The sequence below is a fragment of the Schistocerca cancellata genome, chromosome 3, assembly GCF_023864275.1.
Source record: "Schistocerca cancellata isolate TAMUIC-IGC-003103 chromosome 3, iqSchCanc2.1, whole genome shotgun sequence".
Classification (NCBI taxonomy): Eukaryota; Metazoa; Arthropoda; class Insecta; order Orthoptera; family Acrididae; genus Schistocerca; species Schistocerca cancellata.
The window spans coordinates 926,769,631-926,795,116 of NC_064628.1; positions in this window are offsets into that span (position 1 = coordinate 926,769,631).

Below are 25,486 nucleotides of genomic sequence, written 5' to 3' on the forward strand. Positions count from 1 at the left end.
GTTCGCTTCATTGCGTCGAAGGCCAACGTGCAAGCCTACCGATCTGCAGTTTTTCTCAAACGACTTTAAGGAAAGTACTTCGGAGAAAAATTTGGCAGTCGAGCATCTCATAGCTTTATTCGTCAGCTTCGTGACGAACCGATTACCATTTTGTTAATCGTCATATTTATTGTGATATTTCTAAATTAGTTAAACTACTGTAAGAAACTCTGGGTTTCTCCGAGCCATAATCTGTAGGTAGCGGTCATCCACTGCAGCCCTCGGGCGGCCTGAACGAGTCATGTCATCGACAGTTCCTGTCTCTCTGTATCTCCTCCATGTGCGAACAACATCGCTTTGGTTCACTCAGAGACGCCTGGTCACTTCCGTTGTTGAGAGCCATTCCTGGCACAAAGTAACAATGCGGACGCGATAGAACCACGGTACTGACCGTATAGGCATGCTTCAACTACAGACAACATGAGCCGTGGACCTCCTTCTTGGTGGAATGACTGGAACTGATAGGCTGTCGGAGCATGGAGAGCTGCATCATACCAATCTCAGTACTGAAGAACACAACAACAACAACAAGAAAGTCGAATAATTTGCAATGAAACACAGAGGTCGATATGAACTTGCGTTTAGTGGATGTTAGGTTACATGTTGCTGCATGCCAACTGTAGTTAACATACTGCACTGTTTTGCAAAGTTGGGATGGGCTCTAGAACCTACTAGACACACCAAAAAAAGAGTTTCATTACGTCGGTTCCAAGAGTTCCGGAACCTGCACAGAAGACTGAAATATAGATCAAAATAAACATCATTTGCGCCCTTTTTATTGCTCATGAAAACCACACATTGCATGTTATACCACCATACAGTGAGACTTTCAGAGGTTGTCGTCCAGATTGCTGTACCGGCCTCTAATACTCAGTAGCACGTCCTCTTGCATTGATGCATGCCTGTATTCCTCGTGGCTGTTCATCAAGGCGATGTTGGTCCAGATTGTACCACTCCTCAACGGCTATTCGGCATAGATCCCTCAGACTGGTCTGTGGGTCACATCGTCCATAAGCAGCCCTTTTCAATCTATCCCAGGCATGTTCGATAGGGTTCAAGTCTGGAGAACATGCTGGCCACTCTAGTCGAGCGATGTCGTTATGCTGCAGGAAGTCATTCACAAGACGTGCACGATGGTGGCGCGAATTGTCGTCAATGGAGACGAATGCCACTTTAGTATGCTGCAGATATGGTTTCACCATCGGTCTGAAGATAGCATTCACGTATCGTACAGCCGTTGCGGCACCTTTCACGACCACCAGCGGCGTACGTCGCCCCCACATAATGCCACCCCAAAACAGCATGGTACCTCCACCTTGCTGCACTCGCTGGACAGTGTGTCTAAGGCGTTCAGCCTGACCGGGTTGCCTCCAAACACGTCTCCGACGATTGTCTGGTTGAAGGCATATCGGTGAAGAGAACGTGATGCCAATCTTGTGCGGTTCATTCGGCATGTTGTTGGGTACATATGTACCTCGCTGCATGCTGTCATGGTTGCAAAGATGGACATCGTCATGGAAGTCGGAAGTGAAGTTGCGTATCATGCAGCCTACTGCGCACAGTTTGAATCGTAACATGACGGCATGTAGCTGCAGGAAAAGCATTATTCAACATGGTGGCGTTGCTGTCAGGGTTCCTCCGAGCCATAATTCGTAGGTAGCGGTCATTCACTGCAGTCCTTGGGTGGCCTGAACGAGGCATATCATCGACAGTTCCTGTCTCCCTGTATCTCCTCCATGTGCGAACAACATCACTTTGGTTCACTCCAAGACGCCTGGACGCTTCCGTTGTTGAGAGTCATCCCTGGCACAAAGTAACAACGTGGACGCGATTGAACCACGGTACTGACCGTCTAGGCATGCTTGAACTACAGACATGAGCCGTGTACCTCCTTCCTGGTGGAATGACTGATCAGCTGTCGGACTCCCTTCGTCTAATAGGCACTGCTCATGCATGGTTGCTTACTTCTTTGGGCGGTTTTAGCGACGTCTCTGAACAGTCAAAGGCACTGTCTGTGACACAATATCCACAGTCAATGTGTATTTTCAGGAATTCTGGGAACTGGTGTGATGCAAAACTTTTTCCTGATGTGTGTAGATTCTGGATCGTCAGGAATGTCCCAGTCAAGGGTGATACGACCGCTGATGTTCTCTGTATTAATAGATGATTTGGAATACAGGTTGGACAGCAGCCTGCACTTGTTTGCTGATGACGTGATGGTGTTCGGTAAGGTATCGAAGTTCAGTGACCGTAGGAAGATACAACACGATTTAGACAATATTTCTAGATGGTGTGATGAATGTCAGCTAGCCCTTAATGTGGAAAAATGTAAGTTAATTCGGAGGAGTAGGGAGATCAAGCCTGTGATCCTTGGAGACAGTATTACTAGTGTCCCACTGGACACAGTCAAGTCGTTTAAGTATCTGGGCGTAACGTTGCAAAGCGGTAAGGTGGGCCGAGCACGTCAGAACTGTGGTAGGGACGGCGAGTGGTCGGCTTTACTTTATTGGGAGAATTTTTGGAAAGTGTGGTTCACCTGTAAAGGAGACTGCATATACAGGGTGTTTCAAAAATGACCGGTATATTTGAAACGGCAATACAAACTAAACGAGCAGCGATAGAAATACACCGTTTGTTGCAATATGCTTGGGAGAACAGTACATTTTCAGGCAGACAAACTTTCGAAATTACAGTAGTTACAATTGTCAACAACAGATGGCGCTGCGGTCTGGGAAACTCTATAGTACGATATTTTCCACATATCCACCATGCGTAGCAATAATATGACGTAGTCTCTGAATGAAATTACCCGAAACCTTTGACAACGTGTCTGGCGAAATGGCTTCACATGCAGATGAGATGTACTGCTTCAGCTGTTCAATTGTTTCTGGATTCTGGCGGTACACCTGGTCTTTCACGTGTCCCCACAGAAAGAAGTCACAGGGGTTCATGTCTGGCGAATAGGGAGGCCAATCCACGCCGCCTCCTGTATGTTTCGGATAGCCCAAAGCAATCACACGATCATCGAAATATTCATTCAGGAAATTAAAGACGTCGGCCGTGCGATGTGGCCGGGCACCATCTTGCATAAACGACGAGGTGTTCGCAGTGTCGTCTAAGGCAGTTTGTACCGCCACAAATTCACGAAGAATGTCCAGATAGCGAGATGCAGTAATCGTTTCGGATCTGAAAAATGGGCCAATGATTCCTTTGGAAGAAATGGCGGCCCAGACCAGTACTTTTTGAGGATGCAGGGACGATGGGACTGCAACATGGGGCTTTTCGGTTCCCCATATGCGCCAGTTATGTTTATTGACGAAGCCGTCCAGGTAAAAATAAGCTTCGTCAATAAACCAAATGCTGCCCACATGCATATCGCCGTCATCAATCCTGTGCACTATATCGTTAGCGAATGTCTCTCGTGCAGCAATGGTAGCGGCGCTGAGGGGTTGCCGCGTTTGAATTTTGTATGGATAGAGGTGTAAACTCTGGCGCATGAGACGATACGTGGACGTTGGCGTCATTTGGACCGCAGCTGCAACATGGCGAACGGAAGCCCGAGGCCGCTGTCGGATCACCTGCTGCACTAGCTGCACGTTGCCCTCTGTGGTTGCCGTATGCGATCGCCCTACCTTTCCAGCACGTTCATCCATCACGTTCCCAGTCCGTTGAAATTTTTCAAACAGATCCTTTATTGTATCGCTTTTCGGTCCTTTGGTTGCATTAAACCTCCGTTGAAAACTTCGTATTGTTGCAACAACACTGTGTTCTAGGCGGTGGAATTCCAACACCAGAAAAATCCTCTGTTCTAAGGAATAAACCATGTTGTCCACAGCACACTTGCACGTTGTGAACAGCACACGCTTACAGCAGAAAGACGACGTACAGAATGGCGCACCCACAGACTGCGTTGTCTTCTATTATCTTTCACATCACTTGCAGCGCCATCTGTTGTTGAAAATTGTAACTACTGTAATGTCGAAAGTTTGTCCGCCTGAAAATGTACTGTTGTCCCAAGCATATTGCAACAAACGGTGTATTTCTATCGCTGCTCGTTTAGTTTTTATTGCCGTTTCAAATATACCGGTCATTTTTGAAACACCCTGTAGGACGCTGGTGCGATCTATTCTTGAGTACTGCTCAAGTGTTTCGGATGCGTACCAAATCGGATTGAAGGAAGGCATCTAAGCAGTTCAGAGGCGGGTTGCTAGATTTGTTACCGGTAGGTTCGAATAACACCAAGCGTTGCGTATATGCTTAATGAACTCAAATGCCAATCCCTGGAGGGAAGGGTACGTTCTTTTTGTGAAACACTATTGAGAAAATTTAGAGAAGCGTCATTTCTATCGCCGCCAATATGCACTGTGCATTAGGACCACGAAGATAAGGTGTGAGAAAGTATGGCTCACATGGAGGCATATACAGTAGATAGTCGATTTTCCCTCACTCTCTTTGCGAGAGGAAATGGAAGGGAAATGACAAGTAGTGGTACAGAGTACCGTCCGTTACGAACCGTACGGTGGCTTGCGAAGTATCTATGTAGATGTAGATGTACACTCCTGGAAATGGAAAAAAGAACACATTGACACCGGTGTGTCAGACCCACCATACTTGCTCCGGACACTGCGAGAGGGCTGTACAAGCAATGATCACACGCACGGCACAGCGGACACACCAGGAACCGCGGTGTTGGCCGTCGAATGGCGCTAGCTGCGCAGCATTTGTGCACCGCCGCCGTCAGTGTCAGCCAGTTTGCCGTGGCATACGGAGCTCCATCGCAGTCGTTAACACTGGTAGCATGCCGCGACAGCGTGGACGTGAACTGTATGTGTAGTTGACGGACTTTGAGCGAGGGCGTATAGTGGGCATGCGGGAGGCCGGGTGGACGTACCGCCGAATTGCTCAACACGTGGGGCGTGAGGTCTCCACAGTACATCGATGTTGTCGCCAGTGGTCGGCGGAAGGTGCACGTGCCCGTCGACCTGGGACCGGACCGCAGCGACGCACGGATGCACGCCAAGACCGTAGGATCCTACGCAGTGCCGTAGGGGACCGCACCGCCACTTCCCAGCAAATTAGGGACACTGTTGCTCCTGGGGTATCGGCGAGGACCATTCGCAACCATCTCCATGAAGCTGGGCTACGGTCCCGCACACCGTTAGGCCGTCTTCCGCTCACGCCCCAACATCGTGCAGCCCGCCTCCAGTGGTGTCGCGACAGGCGTGAATGGAGGGACGAATGGAGACGTGTCGTCTTCAGCGATGAGAGTCGCTTCTGCCTTGGTGCCAATGATGGTCGTATGCGTGTTTGGCGCCGTGCAGGTGAGCGCCACAATCAGGACTGCATACGACCGAGGCACACAGGGCCAACACCAGGCATCATCGTGTGGGGAGCGATCTCCTACACTAACCGTACACCACTGGTGATCGTCGAGGGGACACTGAATAGTGCACGGTACATCCAAACCGTCATCGAACCCATCGTTCTACCATTCCTAGGCCGGCAAGGGAACTTGCTGTTCCAACAGGACAATGCACGTCCGCATGTATCGCGTGCCACCCAACGTGCTCTAGAAGGTGTAAGTCAACTACCCTGGCCAGCAAGATCTCCGGATCTGTCCCCCATTGAGCATGTTTGGGACTGGATGAAGCGTCGTCTCACGTGGTCTGCACGTCCAGCACGAACGCTGGTCCAACTGAGGCGCCAGGTGGAAATGTCATGGCAAGCCCTTCCACAGGACTACATCCAGCATCTCTACGATCGTCTCCATGGGAGAATAGTAGCCTGCATTGCTGCGAAAGGTGGATATACACTGTACTAGTGCCGACATTGTGCATGCTCTGTTGCCTGTGTCTATGTGCCTGTGGTTCTGTCAGTGTGATCATGTGATGTATCTGACCCCAGGAATGTGTCAATAAAGTTTCCCCTTCCTGGGACAATGAATTCACGGTGTTCTTATTTCAATTTCCAGAAGTGTAGATGCATAAAATGGACAGCATATGAACCAGATGATAAAGCGTGAATGACAGATTCATAACACCCTTGTATCTCATAAACGGTTTGAGATATCGAAACACGATTTTGGCACATGATAGTATACAAAGTAATTAGTAGGTTGCCATACTGTTACTGTACGTAGCTTCCCTATCTAGCCTGATAAAATTCAAGTAAATAAAATTTTATTTTCAGTGGAATAATGTAATTCCTCAAGCGACATCGACTGATGGTGAAATAAAAATTGTTACAGGTCGCTAGCAACCAAAAGAAGCTTTAAAGATGTGGCTCTGATATTTACAATACGATTCACAACCACTATATGAATGATAGTGGAGTCAACTAGCAATTGATGTTGGATTGTCTCCAGCCACTCCACATCAGAGTGCCTTCTGTAACTGATCTAAATACTGTAAATGATTTATACATCCTACAGAAGATTCCAAGTGCAATCCGTGATGTTGACAGAAAACACATTTGTCTAAAATACCCAGAAAACTCTGGTACAGTATTTCATACCTATAAATAGCTTCATTCGATGATACCAGAAGCGTCTGCAGATCCCGACAGTAAATTCATTGTAGAAAATGTTCAGGAGATATGGGAAGGAAAGCGGAAATGACAGACTTCATTCTTCTAGTGTATTCTGCTTGATGCAAGTTGAGGAGCTTAATATGACACCAGTCTCTCCACTGCCAAAGACAAATGATGTATTGACTTTCGTATTATCTATCGATTAGCGGTATCTATTGTAGAAGTACTTTATTAACTATTATAGCCGACGTGTATTAGATCCAGGGGAAAGAATAATTGAAAAAATGCTCTTCTGTACCACGACGAATAACTGACTGTGCTTTTGGAAAAATAAGCACGAAGTATAGTATATTTTAGAAGGCAACAGAAACTTGACGCCAATTTGCTCACAAAATTGGGAAATGTATATTTCCTCCACAAGATTATCACTGTGCAGTAAAAATCAGGCTTTCTATGCAAGGTACCATGTGACAGGACGAAACTTCAATCACAGTTTCAAATGAAACCATCGAAATGAGAGGGTTTTGAAAACTTTTTCTCACATGATAAAACATTATTTTCATGTGTTTGTCAGCTATGCTACTTCAACTTTATTATCGCCTCTCTTTTAAGACAATGAAAGAAATAAGAGATAAAGGAATCTATGTGCTTGTAGTCTGTAATTCTGCTGCAAATTTAACGGATAACTTGCCAGAATCAGTCAGTTACGAAGACAGTTGCTGCTGGTAGCTTCTGGTGATGCCATTTACTGAACAGTCCAACAAAAAACAAAAACAAAAAAAAACGCAAGTGCCAGCAGCAATGGAGTCTGGGCCGAATACAATTGAAGGTAAATGCGCAGTCGGCGGGGCCTATCTGTTAAGAGCGGTAGTGGTGGGGATTATGGGCAGGTGCTGTAGGCAAATGCCGAGTGCTGGAGGGGAAGTAAATTTTGATTCGCTAAGACTAAAACTCTAGTCAGATGATTTTTTTTATATAGATAAAAGGTGTGTGGCCTCATGACCACGAAACAAACAAAACTTATCCGAATCTAGGGGAAAAAATTATATTTAGGTCAACATTTGTAAAACTCTAATTCCTCTCTCTCAAACCCCACCCTATGGTGAGAGAGGAACAGTTTTAGTTTTAGCAAATCAAAATTCACGAAGTAAATAAGTATTTTTTATTTATCTGTTACCATTTTCCACGAAAAAATGAGAACATGGATTTTCTTGAATTACAGCGCCAACTATCAAGAATCAAAACAAATGTTTACGACAAAATGTACGTAGTTTTATATGTAGAATCTGATTCTGCAATAAAAAATGGAGGTTAATTTGAAATTTTAAAATTGGCTCGCGCCCTACCCCCGGGGGTTGTGGTGGCGGACTAATTTTAGCGCCAGCAGATGTCCCCCTCGAAAATAATCAGCATTACATTTCACATTTTTTCGTGTGAAGCATATTTTTCGAGTTATTCTGGTTTGTCAACTTAAAATTTACACCCTGTATACCAGAAGATGTGCTTGTAAAATAATATCATTCTACGACACGTAGTGTATGAGATATCACGACATTACAGTGATATGCGTGAAACAGATGTTATATGGGATCTCGATTCGTCAAAGAAATGGAGGTTACTGACTGCATTAGAAAAGCAAAGATGAGTGAGTGACAGGTTAGGATAATAACGAGATTAGCAGTAGTAATTTCATACTCAGTGATTTGGAAGTCAATGGGTGAAGATAAAGTTCCGTTATACTCGAAACTCTCTGCGATGTATTCCAGTATTTACTCAGTGAGCTGAAAGAGAACGGCACTATGTTTCTACTTTCGGAAAACAGTATCATACCCAAAAATATAAGAAATTAAATTAGAACTCTCTATGCACCCGACCCACATGGGGCAGTTACAGCGGCAGTGGACTAGGGATGTGTTGGCAGGACTGACTAGGGGCAGCGATGCGACCCGGACGGTTCCTCCGGGCTGGCGGTCTCCCAGTGGACCATGCGTCCAGCGCTGCCCCTCTCCCCCACCCCTCAACTGCGCTGATCCTCGCAGCAAAGGAGCGGCCCGGCCTGCGATATTGGATCTTCTGCCTCAGCACGCTCCTTTCCGGGGATGCGCTTTGTCCTTTCCCAGGACTGCTCGTGCGCTGACGGAGCTTTTCGCCGGCCCTTCGGTTCTAACAAACGGCCAATTCTCTGGGTTAAGGGGCTCCGGAACGCCCTATACTTGCAATGTTAAAATAACGCTTATAAATTACATCTTTCCTCACAAAATATTTGAGGTAGGAAGTTGAACTTTTTACAGATTATTTATTGGAATATGGGCTACACCTTACCACAGGGATTTTAAAAAAATTTAGTTCAGTTATTAAAGATGATTTTTTTTCAATTGTAATGAAAATTCACAACATTTTTTTTGCAATTTTTTATTCATATATTCAAAAATATACAGTTTTTTGGAAAAAGGCTGTGTTAAATTATGAAGAAGGTACAGTGTAACATTTACTGAAAGTTTGAAACAAATAGGTTGGGAAAATCCTAAGAGAACATGTATTTAGTATGAGAAAATAAAAGTTTTGGCAATCGAGCGACAAAGATTGGATTAACTTTTTAGTGCATTCCAGGTCCATAGGATGGATTATCTTCATCCTCTGCAAACTCCTCCTCCAGCTTCCTCTTGTCCCTCCTCCTGTTTACTCTTGCTTGTATTTCTAGACTCTCTACAGCCCTGTCTGCAGCCCGAAGGCGTTCCTTGTCTAAAGCAAGCATCGCTCGTACCATGTTAGAACCTATCTTCATTCCCATATTTCTAAATACCTTGCACCTTACAATGTTGCCATCATTGAAAGTCGCAACAGCATCATACACACCAAAGTGAAGTGTTTCTATTCCACCAAATACAGTCTTGGGGATTCTCGACCATATAACACTATTTACACTTTCATTGGCGTTTTGAGTTTTTCCATGGATACACTATTTCAACAGTTCAGGTGCTGCTAAGTCTCTGAAAATAGGTTTTATCACCTCCATTATTGCATGAGGCAGACTATGCTTATGAGTGTACACTTCACCAGTTAGCAATCCTTTGTTATATTTACACCAACTGTCTTCTTCTTTGGGACACAAGCTATGTTGGGGATTTTCATCGGTTGAAGAAGTATGAAAAAAAAGAGCCCAAACAGCCTTCTTCATTTCGTCGACACTTTGTGTATTTTGCCTAATAGCCATTCCATAATAGTTCTGTATTTTGTCAATTACACTGTCAGTTAACCTTCCCTTCTCATCCAACCCTTTACCATCACTGAGTTTTTGTTTTTTGTACGAAGCTTTCAGTCGCCGAAGTCTTGTTCCCATTCTCTTCTGTACGTGTCCAATACACTCAAATTTCTCCACTACAACATCATCACCATAGTGCTTCAGTCCTTGAACATGTTTGAAACTTTTAGAATCACCGTCACCAAGGTAATTAACATATCGCACAGCGCCACAGTGGGTCACGCCCATGTAGAACACATTTAAAAAAAAATTTAAAAATAGTTGTAGTCTTCGGAATTGAATAAATTATATATCTATTAAAAGGTTCAGAAAACGCAAAAAAGTAAAAAAATGAACTTTTCATGATTTTGAGCCTTTCCGGAACCCCTTAAGCCAAGGAGTTCTTAAACTGCCCTTGTATCACACAGATCACCAGTAAGGTGTCAGACTACGAATGATTTTCTTATCAAAACCGAAAACTAGTGTTGGAGGGCCATTCATTACCTGCCGGCCGCTGCGTCATCCTCTATCAATGATTTCATTCGCAGGTGGCATAGAGCGGCATATGGTCAGCACACCACACGACCGGCCGTTGTTGGCTTCCGAGACCTTGGAGCCAGTACTTCATTTGACGTCACTAGGATCAGTACCAGCCTTCCCCCTCACCCTCCCCCCTCCTCTCTCCTGTTTACTGACCAATTGTAAATACCTGACAGTAGACCGAATTGAACTCGGGTCTTCCGCATAGTAGTCAGAAACGCTTATTCATCAGTCACAGAGACGGGAACTATAATCAGTACATCGTGGTAGAATGAACGCAGTTACTGATGCGTGAGAAGCTCATACTGAATACGTATTTTAGCATACAATATGACGAAATTTAAGTTTTCTAGCGCCAGGTTTCTTCCTAAGTTACTTCGTAAGGTGGTCATGTAATTTTGATTTTTGTAGGATGTCGAAGTGCTCGTCAGAGAGAGAGAGAGCAAGTTACGTTACTGTTAAACAATCTTTGGTCTTGTCATGGCACAGTCTTTGCCACTGCACATTGTGCTACATTCTTAGTTGAAGCATGGTAGGTAATGCACGTATTCTGTAGTGCTGTGTTGACTTGTGTTTCTATTTGTTAGATGAAGAAATATTTATTGTAATGGACAGCAAGGGTGAATATGATGTATATATTGGAAAGCGAAAGGAATATAAATTTTGAGTTATTTTATTTTTAAGAGAAGTTCGAGGTAAGGCTGCAGCACTCTGCACACAATTTGTAGAAATCATAATTGACAACTGATTAACTTTGTTGACTTGCTCAGAGCTGAGAGAAATACCACCCTGCTTCCCTGATTAAGCTGCTTGGATTTAATAGAAATTCTGTGTTAACATTGTGCTCTTTTTAAACCATTGTTCACTCTGATAAGCATAGTATTGTTCAGAACAATGTTATGTTTGAAGTTCACGCGAAGTCTGAATACATACTTCACTCTGAAACCGTTGTCTTGGAATATCATTTGATAGAAATAGTTTATCTCCCCATCCCAGTGTTTATCATTACGCTTTGCCATATTTCACTAAAGTTTGAATATAGTTTGGAAATTGTATTTAAAAATGGAAATATAGCTTAGTCGCTGCCTGCTTGCCGTTTGCTGTGGTGCTTTCGAGAAATCTGTAACAACGTCGTCAAGACGTGAGGTAAGTGAAAATTTTGATTAGGGCCAGATAATTAATTTAGTTCAGCTGCGCATTTAATATAAAGTCAAGTTGTATTCAGAGCAGTTACAGTTCAGTTCAGATTATGTTCTATTTCGTCTAAGGTTACCATGCGAGTTTAAGATGGACAACAGTTTGTGGTCACATAGTTTTGGTAGCACGTAGACTTTTGCAGAGGGCGAGGTAAAGTTGGGCTAAATTTCATACAGGAACAATTGTGGTGGGGAGGTTACAACTTAAAATGGATAACTATATGTGACGCACAGCAGGCAATACAGAAAACTCATGAAATGGGCTAGTTATAAGAAATAAATACATATTATAGAAATGTATGTACGTATATATGCATGTGTGTATGTAAAATGAGGTGACAAGAGTCATAGGATGCCTTCTGATATTGGTCCTTTAGCCCAGTGTATTGAAACAACTCGGCATGGACTTGGAAATCCGCCGCAGAAATATTGAACCGTGCTGCCTCTATAGTTGGGAAAGCGTTTCAGGTGCAGGGTTTTCTGCACGAACTGACGTCTCCATCATGTCTCGTAAATGTTCGATGAGATTCATTTCGGGCGATGTGGGTGGGTAAATCAGTCGTTCCAATTGTCCACAATGTTCTGACATTGTCCACTGACATTCATAACAATTCCATCGGTGTTTGGGAACATGAAGTCCATGAATGATTGCAAATGGCCTTCAACTAGCCGAATGTAACTATTTCCAGGCAGTGATCGTTTGAATGGGACCAGAGGGCCCAGTCCGTCCCATGTAAACACAGCCCACACCATTATGGGGCCACCATCAGGTAGCACAATGCCTTATTGAGAGCTAGCTCGGGTCTATGGCATCGTGGGGTCTGCGCCACACTCTAATGTAGACAGAAACTGTTACCAACTGAAATCTGGGCTCATCTGACCAGGTCTTCGTTTCTCAATCATCTATGTTCGAGCCGGTATAGTCCCGATCCCAGGAAAGGCACTGCAGACCATGTCGTGCTGTTAACAAAGGCACTCGCGTTGGTCGTCAACGGCCATAATCCATAAACGCCAGATTTTGCAACGCTGTCCTAACGCATACGTTCGTCGGAATGTGAGGGCCGTCGACCGCTGCGTTCTCCATGGTGAGACATAATGCCTGACGTTTGCTATTCTCGGCACACTCTTCTCACTGTGGCTCTCGAAATTTTGAATTCCCTAACGATCTCCGAAATGGAACCTATCACACGTCTAGCTCCAACTACTGTTCCGCGTTCAGATTGTCTTAATTCCCACCCTGTGGCCTTTTCATATGAATCACTTGAGTACAAATGACAGCTTCACCCCAATGCACTGCCCTGTTATACCTTGTGTATGTGATACTACCGCCATCTGTATATGTGCATGCCGCTATCTCATTACTTTTGTCACCGCTATGTATGTAAGTTCCACTTCTACTCCTACCACTGGCCTGATTTCAAACGAACTCAGTACACGTGTTACTTACCGTCTGGAAACAATTGCCGTAAGGGTAAGAACGCCTACCTATAGGGGGTGCGGTTGTGGGGGCGAAAATCAGCGTAGCCAATGACGCATGAAAGCGTAGATAACAATGATGCAGTATTTGAGAATCTATGCTCTTACTGAGTTGCAATAAACTTTACACATAATTTCAAACAGTTACGAAATTTTTTCTTCATTAGAACTACCACAGAGTGACTAAATTAAATAAGTGTTCGCGTACTACATTGTCGCTGTTCAAGCAGTACAAGTGCTGCGTAAAGTACGATGTTTTAATTTATTACTTTCCTTACTAATTGTAATGGCGACACATTTTGTAGCAGTATTTATATATACCAAAGAATGGTCCAGCAAAATTACTGTATTGTAGGACACATAGATTACGGGATATGACGCCATAAACACTGAGACACGTGAAAAACTGCCGCCATATGTATGACGCTTAACTTTATTACTCCTTTACTACTAAATCTATTCGCAACACATTTCGCACACAGTATCTACATATGTCCCTGAATGTACCTACAACAATATATCATCGTAAAGCATGACATATGAAGTAGAAACGTTGTGTTGGGTGAAAATGAAACAGTAGGCCGAAATTCTACTAGGGATACAGGTGGAATACATGTAGAAATACATGTGAAATACGTTAAATATATCAGAAATATATTTGACATGTGTGAATGCGAACAAAGTTAGGGACAGAAAGCTCATACTAAGCCTTCGAAAGATTTCAAGCAAATTTGGTGCACGTATTAGTTACGAACTGGAAAGAAATATTCTGACAATGAGAACTACCACCCTCCTATTGGGTTGGAGGGATAATGTGGGGGAAGAATGGTGAGATAAGAGGAGAAAGAGATGGACAGACAAAGAAGGCGAAGGAGGATATGGACATAGACAGGGGGAGAAGGGGATGGACAGTGGGAGGGGCAGGGGAAATGGACAGAGATTGGGGATTGAGGAGGTGGACGTAGAGAGGTGGTTGTGGAGATGAAGAGAGAGAAGGATCGAGGAAGTGGACTAACAGAAGAATGGAGTAAATACATACACGGGCAACGCCGAGTACTTAGTTAGTACGAATAAAAGTTACGATTGAAAAGTTATAGTTTGCGGGACTCCGACGCAGGTATGTGAGCACCGACATGTATGCAAGGAAAGGCTTTTTGATTGCCCCTTATATATGCACTGGAATCAGATTTAATTTCTTAAACGTTATGTCTATTTGATATGACACTAAATAGCTTAAGTCGTTTTGTATGTAACAGAAAACCAGTTAAGAGAACACTTCTAGGAAAGTGAATCTGCATTTAAAATAAATCAACATTTCGTTAAGCTACTATTTTATTACACCTCTCGGGATTCCTTTGCTTAAGTTCAAAACCAGCCTTGGGACATACTTTGGATCATGGCAGGTTCAGTGGCAAATACATTATCCAATAGTAGGATAAGAGAGATAGTCCCAAGGCAGTGGATGTTTTGCATTGGCAGGTCAACTTATAGTGGCGTGTAAGGACTCGTCTAGAGCAGACGTGTTGTTAACAGATATCTTGGAAGGAAATGTTGAACTGCACAGAATACACATCTACGGCATAAACCTTCAGGTTCATCACACAAGAAGCCTTAACACAAGGCAAAATATAAACAGGTATAACAAATACTTGAGAATAGCCAAGTGATCATGTGCAAATCCAAATTTCTGATTACTTTCGAAGCAAGTGCGAGTCCATTTACAAGTCATCTCTTCATATTTTCATAATATTGAAAGCATTCAAGAGACAATAACAAAGAATCAGTGAAATGATGCAATACGGTAGTAACTGCAACGTACACCAATAAGTTGTTTCTCTGCTAAAAAGACAGTCAAATGAATCGATTTGATTAGCGAATTGTGATCCACAAGTAACAGAGTTTAAACTATCAGCAAAAGGTGAAATCATTATTAATGTAACAATGATCTGAGAATGAGTAAATGCAAGTAGCCGTAGATTTGTCAGATTTTCATCCATTTGCATAAAATCCGCCGGATGTTATGTTCACATTTCCTGTGCCAAAGTAGTTCCTTCTGTAGCATGATGATGTCACACGTCACCTCAAGGGAAGAAATGTTAGTGAGTCCACTAAAACACTTCACGGGTTCGTTTGCAGCAGTGCTTGCAGTTTCTGTGTGGTTTTATCATAGTTTCTTTCGGAATTATCCCTAACATATCTTAAAAATCTGAGAATCCCCTTCATTTAGGGCATGTAGTTATAATAAAGAACGTAGTTATAATAAAGCACTTATTACTTCACGTATTTAGCAACATAAAATACCTATAGAACACTACCCAAGACATTCATAGATTACGTGAATAAAAGCTGAAGCATTATTTTCACACTTTTGCTGCATTTAGCATGACACTCTTGTGTTCTAAAATTAAGCAACTATATGGTACCAATCCCTGTTTCTCATGAAGCAACACGTTAAGGGTTTCATTGTTAAGTCTATTTGTCTTGTCCCTCTTTAGATTTTTGGAGACACTAAATAATGTTTTTTATATCTGTATTTGAAGATGGAACTGGTAGTAAAAGCGAAATGACCACATCGAGGTTTCCAAAACAAAACTGCCTTGATGATTTTTCATTTAATCAAGTAAGCACTTAACTGCAAAATTTTTATTTATTCCTCACCTTCAGGTCCAAAATTTCTTACTTGGACGAGAGTTTGATCCCTCAAGTCACTGTTTGCTCTTTCTAGTGAAAGCACTGAAATGGCTAAACACATCTTTCACAGACAGTTTCTACAGACTTCATACTACTTGAGGATCAACGTATTTCAATAAATCGAAACGTTTCTCATCCAAGGCGAATACGAATTGCATCTGCAATATTATTCCTACGCAAAATGCCCAACAACTTTCATAAAATCTGTTTACTTCTTCCACTTAGGATTTTGTCTTCAAATCTTCCAGTAGCACTTGTCCTTTCAGTCCAACATAAATATGGTCGTTATTTAGGTGAATTTCTCTTTTAGGGACACCCAGTTTCATAAGGGTTGTTTAAGTTAGATGTAGGGCTCACGTACCCTTTTTTGATAAAGCGGCACGAAAGATTTAGCAAAATCGTCCTGACTATCTTAGGCAGTGTGTACAGTTGTGGTGATTGAACGAAGGAATTAATATCATTGGTTTCAGTGAGGACGAAACTCATGAAGTGTAATAATGCTTTTTTAAACGGGTTATTAAGAATGTGCAGGGGTATCAGAAAACTTCTTTGGCCAAAAATTATTGTAGGGCATCATATCGATCTAGTTTCTTATTGTTGCAAGATTGAAGCGCCACCCAGTGCAGAAAGTAATTGATGTTGATGTACCCTCGGAAAATCTTGAAACTCCTTTAATGATTCTGTTCGCTTCAGGCTGAAGTACGTAGGTATATTACGGTACAAATCTTCTACATTTTAGGCGGTTTGAGAGAGACATGTGATGTAACAAGATGAATGAAGTAGCATGCGCACCCTATAACGGTAATATGTGGAGTCTTCTTTTTTAGTAAGAACTGAACCGAAATGTCCTTTTACATCTTCACTTTCGTTGTATCTGATATACTGTAAGAACTGAACCGAAATGTCCTTTTCCATCTTCACTTTCATTGTATCTGATATACATCTGATATACATATATGTATCCGGAGACATGGAGAAGTAGTTTTTCATGTTTTGCAAATTCATATTTTATTGTTTGGAATATGCCTATGGCGTCCAGTCAGTGAGGCCTATCCGATTAGATCACGAAATCTGCGTTCCACTATTTTTACAGTATTAAAGAATGTTACGATGGATTCCAACTTTTTTTTAGAGGCAGATATTTGGTTCTATCTATTACAACAGTAAAATAGTTTTTTCCGTGTGGGTTTGTGACATCACCCATCATGCGCCTCCCAATGTGGTGCACAGGGTAAAGCCTCCCAGATACGTGAGGTCTGTTCTGGCATCCAGCGGCACAGATCAGCGTCCGTTCTCCAAGTTGGTGCGGCTGCTACAAATATCTCTTAAGCTCAACAATCAAGTCTTTAACAATGGTCTTCTCCGCCAGAGAGCCCCCACAACCACATTCAACCTGAAATAATCGTGATGGAACAATAGGAAAAATATCCAGTACCCCAAGTCTCAGCGAATATACTGGACTTCACTATTTATCGGTTTCTGGGGGACCAGCAATATCATGAAAAGGAGAGGAGTCGGAGATTCTCGACACCATTCGCAAATACCATATTGCCACACAACACAAATGCCCTGATTAAGATAACTAAATTCAAATAATTTACGTATGTTCTGGAGAAATTTCACATCAAAATCCACAGAAGAAAACCACTTCAACACAGGTAAATGCAGAATATATAGGGTGATTTTAAATAAAGTTAAACTTTCTAACCTTTTAGAAATAACGTCACTGGTCAGAATGATGTTAAATTGCAACGGAATATTATCGAAGGAGGAATACGTATGGCAGAAGAAAAATAAATGGTTACAAAATGTAGCTATAGATGGCGCTGTAAGCATCATAATTTAATAATGGTCGACTACAAATGACAAATAATGAATCATTCACTAATGCCTAAGGTGTACGTTTGACGTTAAAGAAACTGCACTACTCAGTGTGCATGGGTGTACAGGTGTGACACTGTTAGTTACGTAAGCCCATCCACCACGGCAAGGCCACATCACATCGGACGGGAAAAATCGGTTTCTAATTGTCCTGAAGAAAAAAGCCACATAAAAAGCATGTTGTTGTTGTTGTGGTCTTCAGTCCTGAGACTGGTTTGATGCAGCTCTCCACGCTACTCTATCCTGTGCAAGCTTCTTCATCTCCCAGTACCTACTATAACCTACGTCCTTCTGAATCTGCTTAGTGTATTCATCTCTTGGTCTCCCTCTACGATTTTTACCCTCCACGCTGCCCTCCAATACTAAATTGGTGATCCCTTGATGCCTCAAAACATGTCCTACCAACCGATCCCTTCTTCTAGTCAAGTTGTGCCACAAACTTCTCTTCTCCCGAATCCTATTCAATACCGCCTCATTAGTTACGTGATCTACCCACCTTATCTTCAGCACCACATTTCGAAAGCTTCTATTCTCTTCTTCAAACTAGTTATCGTCCATGTTTCACTTCCATACATGGCTACACTCCATACAAATACTTTCAGAAACGACTTCCTGACACTTAAATCTATACTCGATGTTAACAAATGTCTCTTCTTGAGAAACGCTTTCCTTGCCATTGCCAGTCTACATTTTATATCCCCTCTACTTCGACCATCGTCAGTTATTTTACTCCCTAAATAGCAAAACTCCTTTACTACTTTAAGTGTCTCATTTCCTAATCTAATTCCCTCAGCCTCACCCGACTTAACTTGACTACATTCCATTATCCTCGTTTTGCTTTTGTTGATGTTCATCTTATATCCTCCTTTCAAGACACTGTCCATTCGGTTCAACTGCTCTTCCAAGTCCTTTGCTGTCTCTGACAGAATTACAATGTCATCGACGAACCTCAAAGTTTTTACTTCTTCTCCATGAATTTTAATACCTACTCCGAATTTTTCTTTGGTTTCCTTTACAGCTTGCTCAATATAGAGATTGAATAACATCGGGGAGAGGCTACAACCCTGTCTCACTCCTTTCCCAACCACTGCTAAACTTTCATGCCCCTCGACTCTTATAACTGCCATCTGGTTTCTCTACAAATTGTAAATAGCCTCTCGCTCCCTGTATTTTACCCCTGCCACCTTCAAAATTTGAAAGAGAGTATTCCAGTTAGCATTGTCAAAAGCTTTCTCTAAGTCTACAAATGCTAGAAACGTAGGTTTTCCTTTTCTTAATCTTTCTTCTAAGATAAAGCATGAATCACAATTAAATTGGATTATTAATTTCAGTGTGACTGGCTCAAAACGTGTTCCATATGCTGTCCACCGTTTTCAGCAACAAGTTGAAATCGAGAAACAGCATGTTCCACAACTGATCGAAGTGTTTCCGGGGTCGTGTCCAGAATGTGTTGCGCAAAGCGAGCCTCCAATTCACTAAAGTTTGCAGTTGGGACTATGAACACAACATCTTTCAGACAGCCGTACAGCCGGAAGTCACACGGATCAAGATCAGGTGATTCAGATGGCCAGGCCGTAGGGAAATGGCGGCTGATGATTCTAGCGTTTTTGAAATGGCGCTTCAGCAGCTGCTTAAATGGATTTGCTATGTGCAGAGGTGCGCCTGAAGGGTATGTCTGAAATTGTCTATTTTTCATTAGACTCCGTCCGACTGTTAGCAAGGATTGGGGGGAAACACTTTCGGATTTCGCTACCATGATTTGAATGTGGTCTAAACACGGGCTGTTCGTTCCCATATCTCACTAACTTAAACACATGAAAATCGGTATCACTAGTCTTCCCTTGTTTCTTATACGCCTTTGATTCTTTACTTTTTCCTGTCAGACATTCAGTTCCGATTACTTCTAACTTACGATCATTTTCGCTTTGGCGTTTGGGAATATCCAATGTAAATTGGTCTTAAATTTGCCTGAATTCCACCTTTATTTCTCCTATAGTTCCCTGAGCACTTGCAACCGGTTCTTTACCTGCATTCAGAAAAGCTGACACGATCTCAGACGTTACTCGCATGTTGATTTAGGTGCTTTTTGTTTCGATCCATCAGACATCTCGTCTGATAGATTCTACTGCTGTCTCTACATTCGTTTCCTCAAAACCATCAACTTTCGTCTTGAACTGATTTACAAGCCGCGGTATATTCTCATATTTCTAATTACTTAGTCAGCCTATTATGTATTCGTTCCAATTAGGAGAAGATTTTTCAATCTCTGTCGGCCTGTTTCTTTCCCTTTCGTTTCTTTTAGCCTCATCAAAAGTGCGGTAAAAAGAGGGGACATTCTATCCCAGTTAATAACATTTTCAGATTTTTATGCAACCACACCTGTCTCTTCAGGTAGTTGAGGAAAACACAGTCAGAATCTAATTCATGAGGCTTTAACATGTGTGCAGAATTACCTGAGTTTGATGCCTCGCTAATAATTACTGTGTTTTTGTTACTGGCACTGGAATCTTTTCTACTTCAGGTTTCTCACTGTCTGTTAAATTGTCTGGTGACACTAGATCCATTAATCTATCTGACTCCATTTTTCCCTTTTGTATTGTTATATCCTCCAGAAAATACTTATTACTGAAATATAACTGTTACAATTGTAATGAAAAAATACGTCAGCTGGTCTCGCTAAAACAGTCTATATCACTTGAATCCCGCGACACACCTAATAGTTGAACGTCGGTACTCAATGTAACTATTATTACGAATACAAACTAATATTTTGCCTTACCTGATCAAAGTAATCTACACTGCGTAACAACTTACTATGTTAAAATATTTCAAAAATGGCAAGATGTCTGAATACCAGCTACCTTTGCCTCAAAGTAGAAGTGGCAGTTCAGATCAAATTCACATCAATCTTGATGAATTTCCTCACTAATCAATGCACATTTGAGAGTAAACTGAGCACATGTAATAGAAAATAATTCAAACACGCACATATTCTACAAGGTCAAATCCAATAACTAACACTTAACTAATATTCATTACAATTCACTGTTCCGATAATTACCTTATCTTTTTCTATGTCAAATCCGGCCACACGCTGGATAGTGTGATTTGCGGTGTCTCCTTTCTCTCACCTTTTCCTTATTCTTCGTCGTCGTGATGCGCTTAGCTCATTGTTGCGATGTCTCGCTTCTTGTAATTTCTTGTTTAATTGTATCTTGGGGACTTCACTGCTACACAGACGTCTCGCCAAAGGAAACGTCAGAAGCCTACCCTAGTTAATAATCGTCGTATGTGGTTCTCAGTTAACGATTTGCAAAGCTCTTGCCCGGTAAGCGATGGATAATCCTATGTGTTGAGAGAAACACAATGTAATTTTTATCACAGTTGGCAGGAATTGTTCATGCTAATATTCTCTGTCCTTGGCTAAAATGTTCATTATTACATATTACGTGAATACGTCAGTTTTGTATGTAAGATTTTCAGCAAAACAGTTCAGTCCAGAGATTATAGGCTGATTTGATTCCAATCGATATTACTCAGACAATTGACTGTATGACTGTAACGTTGCAGCGTATCATGCGGTATCACATTAGCTGTTTACATAAAAATGATCTCAGTTTATTAAAGTCACAGCTTATCTTAGTGGAGAAACAAGTCCCTTTGTTATTGTTTATGAAACCGACTGTTCTTACTTGTGGTTCCATCGTGAGGTACCAACTTTGTCACAGGACCTCGATCTTCGGATGAAACCAGTTTCCTCCACCTTCCCCTCCCTTCGCACTAGGATTGCTGATATTTTTGAAGATATCGGTAACCCAATATCGATATTTATGAAACATATCGTGATCGGCTACATATATCGCGTAGAACTATCGACATATCACCGGAAAAATATCGACGTTTCGGTCCTAAAAATATCGGCTTCATACTCTAAATAAACTGGTGGTTTTAGAGCTGAGTATTTAAGTACTGATTTTTATTAAATATTCTGTACACAAACAAATAGCAGTCTGCCTATTCCACTTAGAGCAAGAACTAAAAGAAAAACGGAGCACGTTCATGTTTGGCGATAACAATTTTGCTAACAACGGTAACTGCAGGTAAGTGTCAAAACAAAAGGCGTCTGATGAGTCCAACCGTTCGGTTTCATCACCTGCAGGATTTGTCTGGAACAGTTGATGTTGACTTGCCTGATTATTCATTCCCGCCAACGCCAGCAAGTTAGGCGTTGCCGTTTCTGATGATGGCGGAAACCGCCGACTACCTCAGTATTTCCCCTCACACGTCTCTGCCCACAGCAAAGACTAATTCGTCATTTAGATTTTTGTTCATCGTTTTCAGCAATTGTGTTTTAAGATTGCCAATGTGAAGAATAGCACATAACTTGCGTTAAAACTGTTTCCTCAATTTTTTTAACGCAACTGGTTTGCTGTTTTTTCACATTGTAAATGTTATTCCATTCGCATCATTCCCCCCCCCCCCCCCCCAAGTGCAAACGGACTTCTTCTTTTGTGCCACATATGCTTGCTTCACACAGTCAAAGAGAAAGATTAGACGTGTCAAAGCTGAAAAAGTAGTAAGACTCCTTCTCGCAGTGAAAGTAAAATTATTTTCTATTGTTGTTGTGCTCTTCAGTCGTGGTGAGACTGGTTTGATGCAGCTCTCCATGCTACCGTATCCTGTGCAAGCTGCTTCATCTCCCAGTACCTAATGCAACCTACATCCTTCTGAATCTGTTTAGTGTATTCATCTCTTGGTCTCCCTCTACGACTTTTACCCACCACGGTGCCGTCCAATACTAAATTGGTGATCCCCTGATGCCTCAGAACATGTCCTACCAACCGATGCCTTCTTCTAGTCAAGTTTTGCCACAAATTTCTATTCTCCCTAATTCTGTTCAGTACCACCTGATTACTTATGTGATCTATCCATCTAAAACTTCTATTCTCATCTTGTCTAAACTATTTATCGTCCATGTTTCACTTCCATACATGGTACACTCCATACAGATAATTTCAGAAACGACTTCCTGATACTTAAATCTATACTCGATGTTAACAAATTTCTCTTCTTTAGAAACGCTTTCCTTGCCATTGCCAGTCTCACTCCCTTTCCAACCACGGCTTCCTTTCATGCCCCTCGACTCTTATAACTGCCATCTGGTTTCTGTACAAATTGTAAATAGCCTTTCGCTCCCTGTATTTTACCCCTGCCACCTTCAGAATTTGCAAGAGAGTATTCCAGTCAACATTGTCAAAAGTTTTCTCTAAGTCTACAAATGCTAGAAACATAGGTTACCCTTTCCTTAATCTGGCTTCTAAGATAAGTCGTAGGGTCAGTATTGCCTCACGTGTTCCGATATTTCTACGGAATCCTAACTGATCTTCCCCGATGTCGGCTTCTACCAGTTTTTCCATTCGTCTGTAAAGAATTCGCGTTAGTATTTTGCAGCTGTGACTTATTAAACTGATAGTTCGGTAACTTTCACATCTGTCAACACCTGCTTTCTTTGGGATTGGAATTATTATATTCTTCTTAAAGTCTGAGGGTATTTCGCCTGTCTCATACATCTTGCTCACCAGATGGTAGAGTTTTGTCATGACTGGCTCTCTTGAGGCCATCAGTAGTTCTAATGGAATGTTGTCTACTCCCGGGGCCTTGTTTTGACTAAGGTCTTTTAGTGCTCCGTCAAACTCTTCACGCAGTATCTTATCTCCCATTTCATCTTCATCTACATCCTCTTCCATTTCCATAATATTGTCCTCAAGTACATCGCCCTTGTATAAACCCTCTATATACTCCTTCCACCTTTCTGCTTTCCCTTCTTTGCTTAGAACTGGGTTGCCATCTGAGCTCTTGATATTCATACAAGTGGTTCTCTTCTCTCCAAAGGTCTCTTTAATTTTCCTGTAGGCAGTATCTATCTTACCCCTAGTGAGACAAGCCTCTACATCCTTACATTTGTCCTCTAGCCATCCCTGCTTAGCCATTTTGCACTTCCTGTCGATTTCATTTTTGAGACGTTTATATTCCTTTTTGCCTGCTTCATTTACTGCATTTTTATATTTTCTCCTTTCATCAATTAAATTCAATATTTCTTCTGTTACCCAAGGATTTCTATTAGCCCGCGTCTTTTTACCTACTTGATCGTCTGCTGCCTTCACCACTACATCCCTCAGAGCTACCCATTCTTCTTCTACTGTATTTCTTTCCCCCATTCCTGTCAATTGTTCCCTAATGCTCTCCCTGAAACTCTGTACAACCTCAGGTTCTTTCAGTTTATCCAGGTCCCATCTCCTTAAATTCCCACCTTTTTGCAGTTTCTTCAGTTTCAATCTGCAGTTCATAACCAATAGATTGTGGTCAGAATCTACATCTGCCCCAGGAAATGACTTACAATTTAATACTTGGTTCCTAAATCTCTGTCTTACCATTATATAATCTATCTGAAACCTGTCAGTATCTCCAGGCTTCTTCCATGTATACAGCCTCCTTTCATGATTCTTGAACCAAGTGTTAGCTATGATTAAGTTATGCTCTGTGCAAAATTCTACAAGGCGGCTTCCTCTTTCATTCCTTCCCCCCAATCCATATTCACCTACTATGTTTCCTTCTCTCCCTTTTCCTACTGACGAATTCCAGTCACCCATCACTATTAAATTTTCGTCTCCCTTCACTACCTGAATAATTTCTTTTATCTCGTCATACATTTCATCTATTTCTTCATCATTTGCAGAGCTAGTTGGCATATAAACTTGTACTACTGTAGTAGGCATGGGCTTTGTGTCTATCTTGGCCACAATAATGCGTTCACTATGCTGTTTGTAGTAGCTTACCCGCACTCCTATTTTTTTATCTATTAATAAACCGACTCCTTCATTACCCCTATTTGATTTTGTATTGATAACCCTGTATTCGCCTGACCAGAAGTCTTGTTCTTCCTGCCACCGAACTTCACTAATTCCCACTATATCAAACTTTGACCTATCCATTTCCCTTTTTAAATTTTCTAACCTACCTGCCCGATTAAGGGATCTGACATTCTACGCTCCGATCCGTAGAACGCCAGTTTTCTTTCTCCTGATAACGACGTCCTCCAGAGTAGTCCCTGGCCGGAGATATCATTGGAGGACTATTTTACCTCCGGAATATTTTACCTAAGAGGACGCCATCATCATTTAATCATACAGTAAAGCTGCATGCCCTCGGGAAAAATTACAGCTGTAGTTTCACCTTGATTTAAGCCGTTCACAGTACCACAGCAGCAAGGCCGTTTTGGTTAGTGTTACAGGGCCAGATCAATCAATCATCCAGACTGTTGCCCCTGCAACTACTGAAAAGGCTGCTGCCCCTCTTCAGGAACCACACGTTTGTCTGGCCTCTCAACAGATACCCCTCCGTTGTGGTTACACCTACACTACGGCTATCTGTATCGCTGAGGCATGCAAGCCTCCCCTCCAACGGCAAGGTCCATGGTTCCAGGTGGGGGGTGGGGGAGTGAGGGAATATATTAATATAGTACTGTATTAGTTATTTTCACGTACTTAAATATTTTTAGGACGTAAAAATCGCTATTTACATACTTTTTGACTGAATGTATTAGGCATACTGTATTAACTTTATTAACTTATTAAAGCATTAACATTGAGATATTATTTTTATTTATTAACCCTGCATTTTTTCAAAGTAAGCTTAAGTTAGCTATTTCACTTATGAATCAAATTACTATGAGACAGCAATATTTTATGTTTAATTATTTTAATGGTAGTTTAGGATGTATTTAACAATAAGTACACTCTTTTCAGAACTATATATTCACTGCTCTGTAACAGTCTATAAGCACGATTATTACTGTCAATTAAATTAGCTTTTCGCGAAAATACCGTGCGAGTTT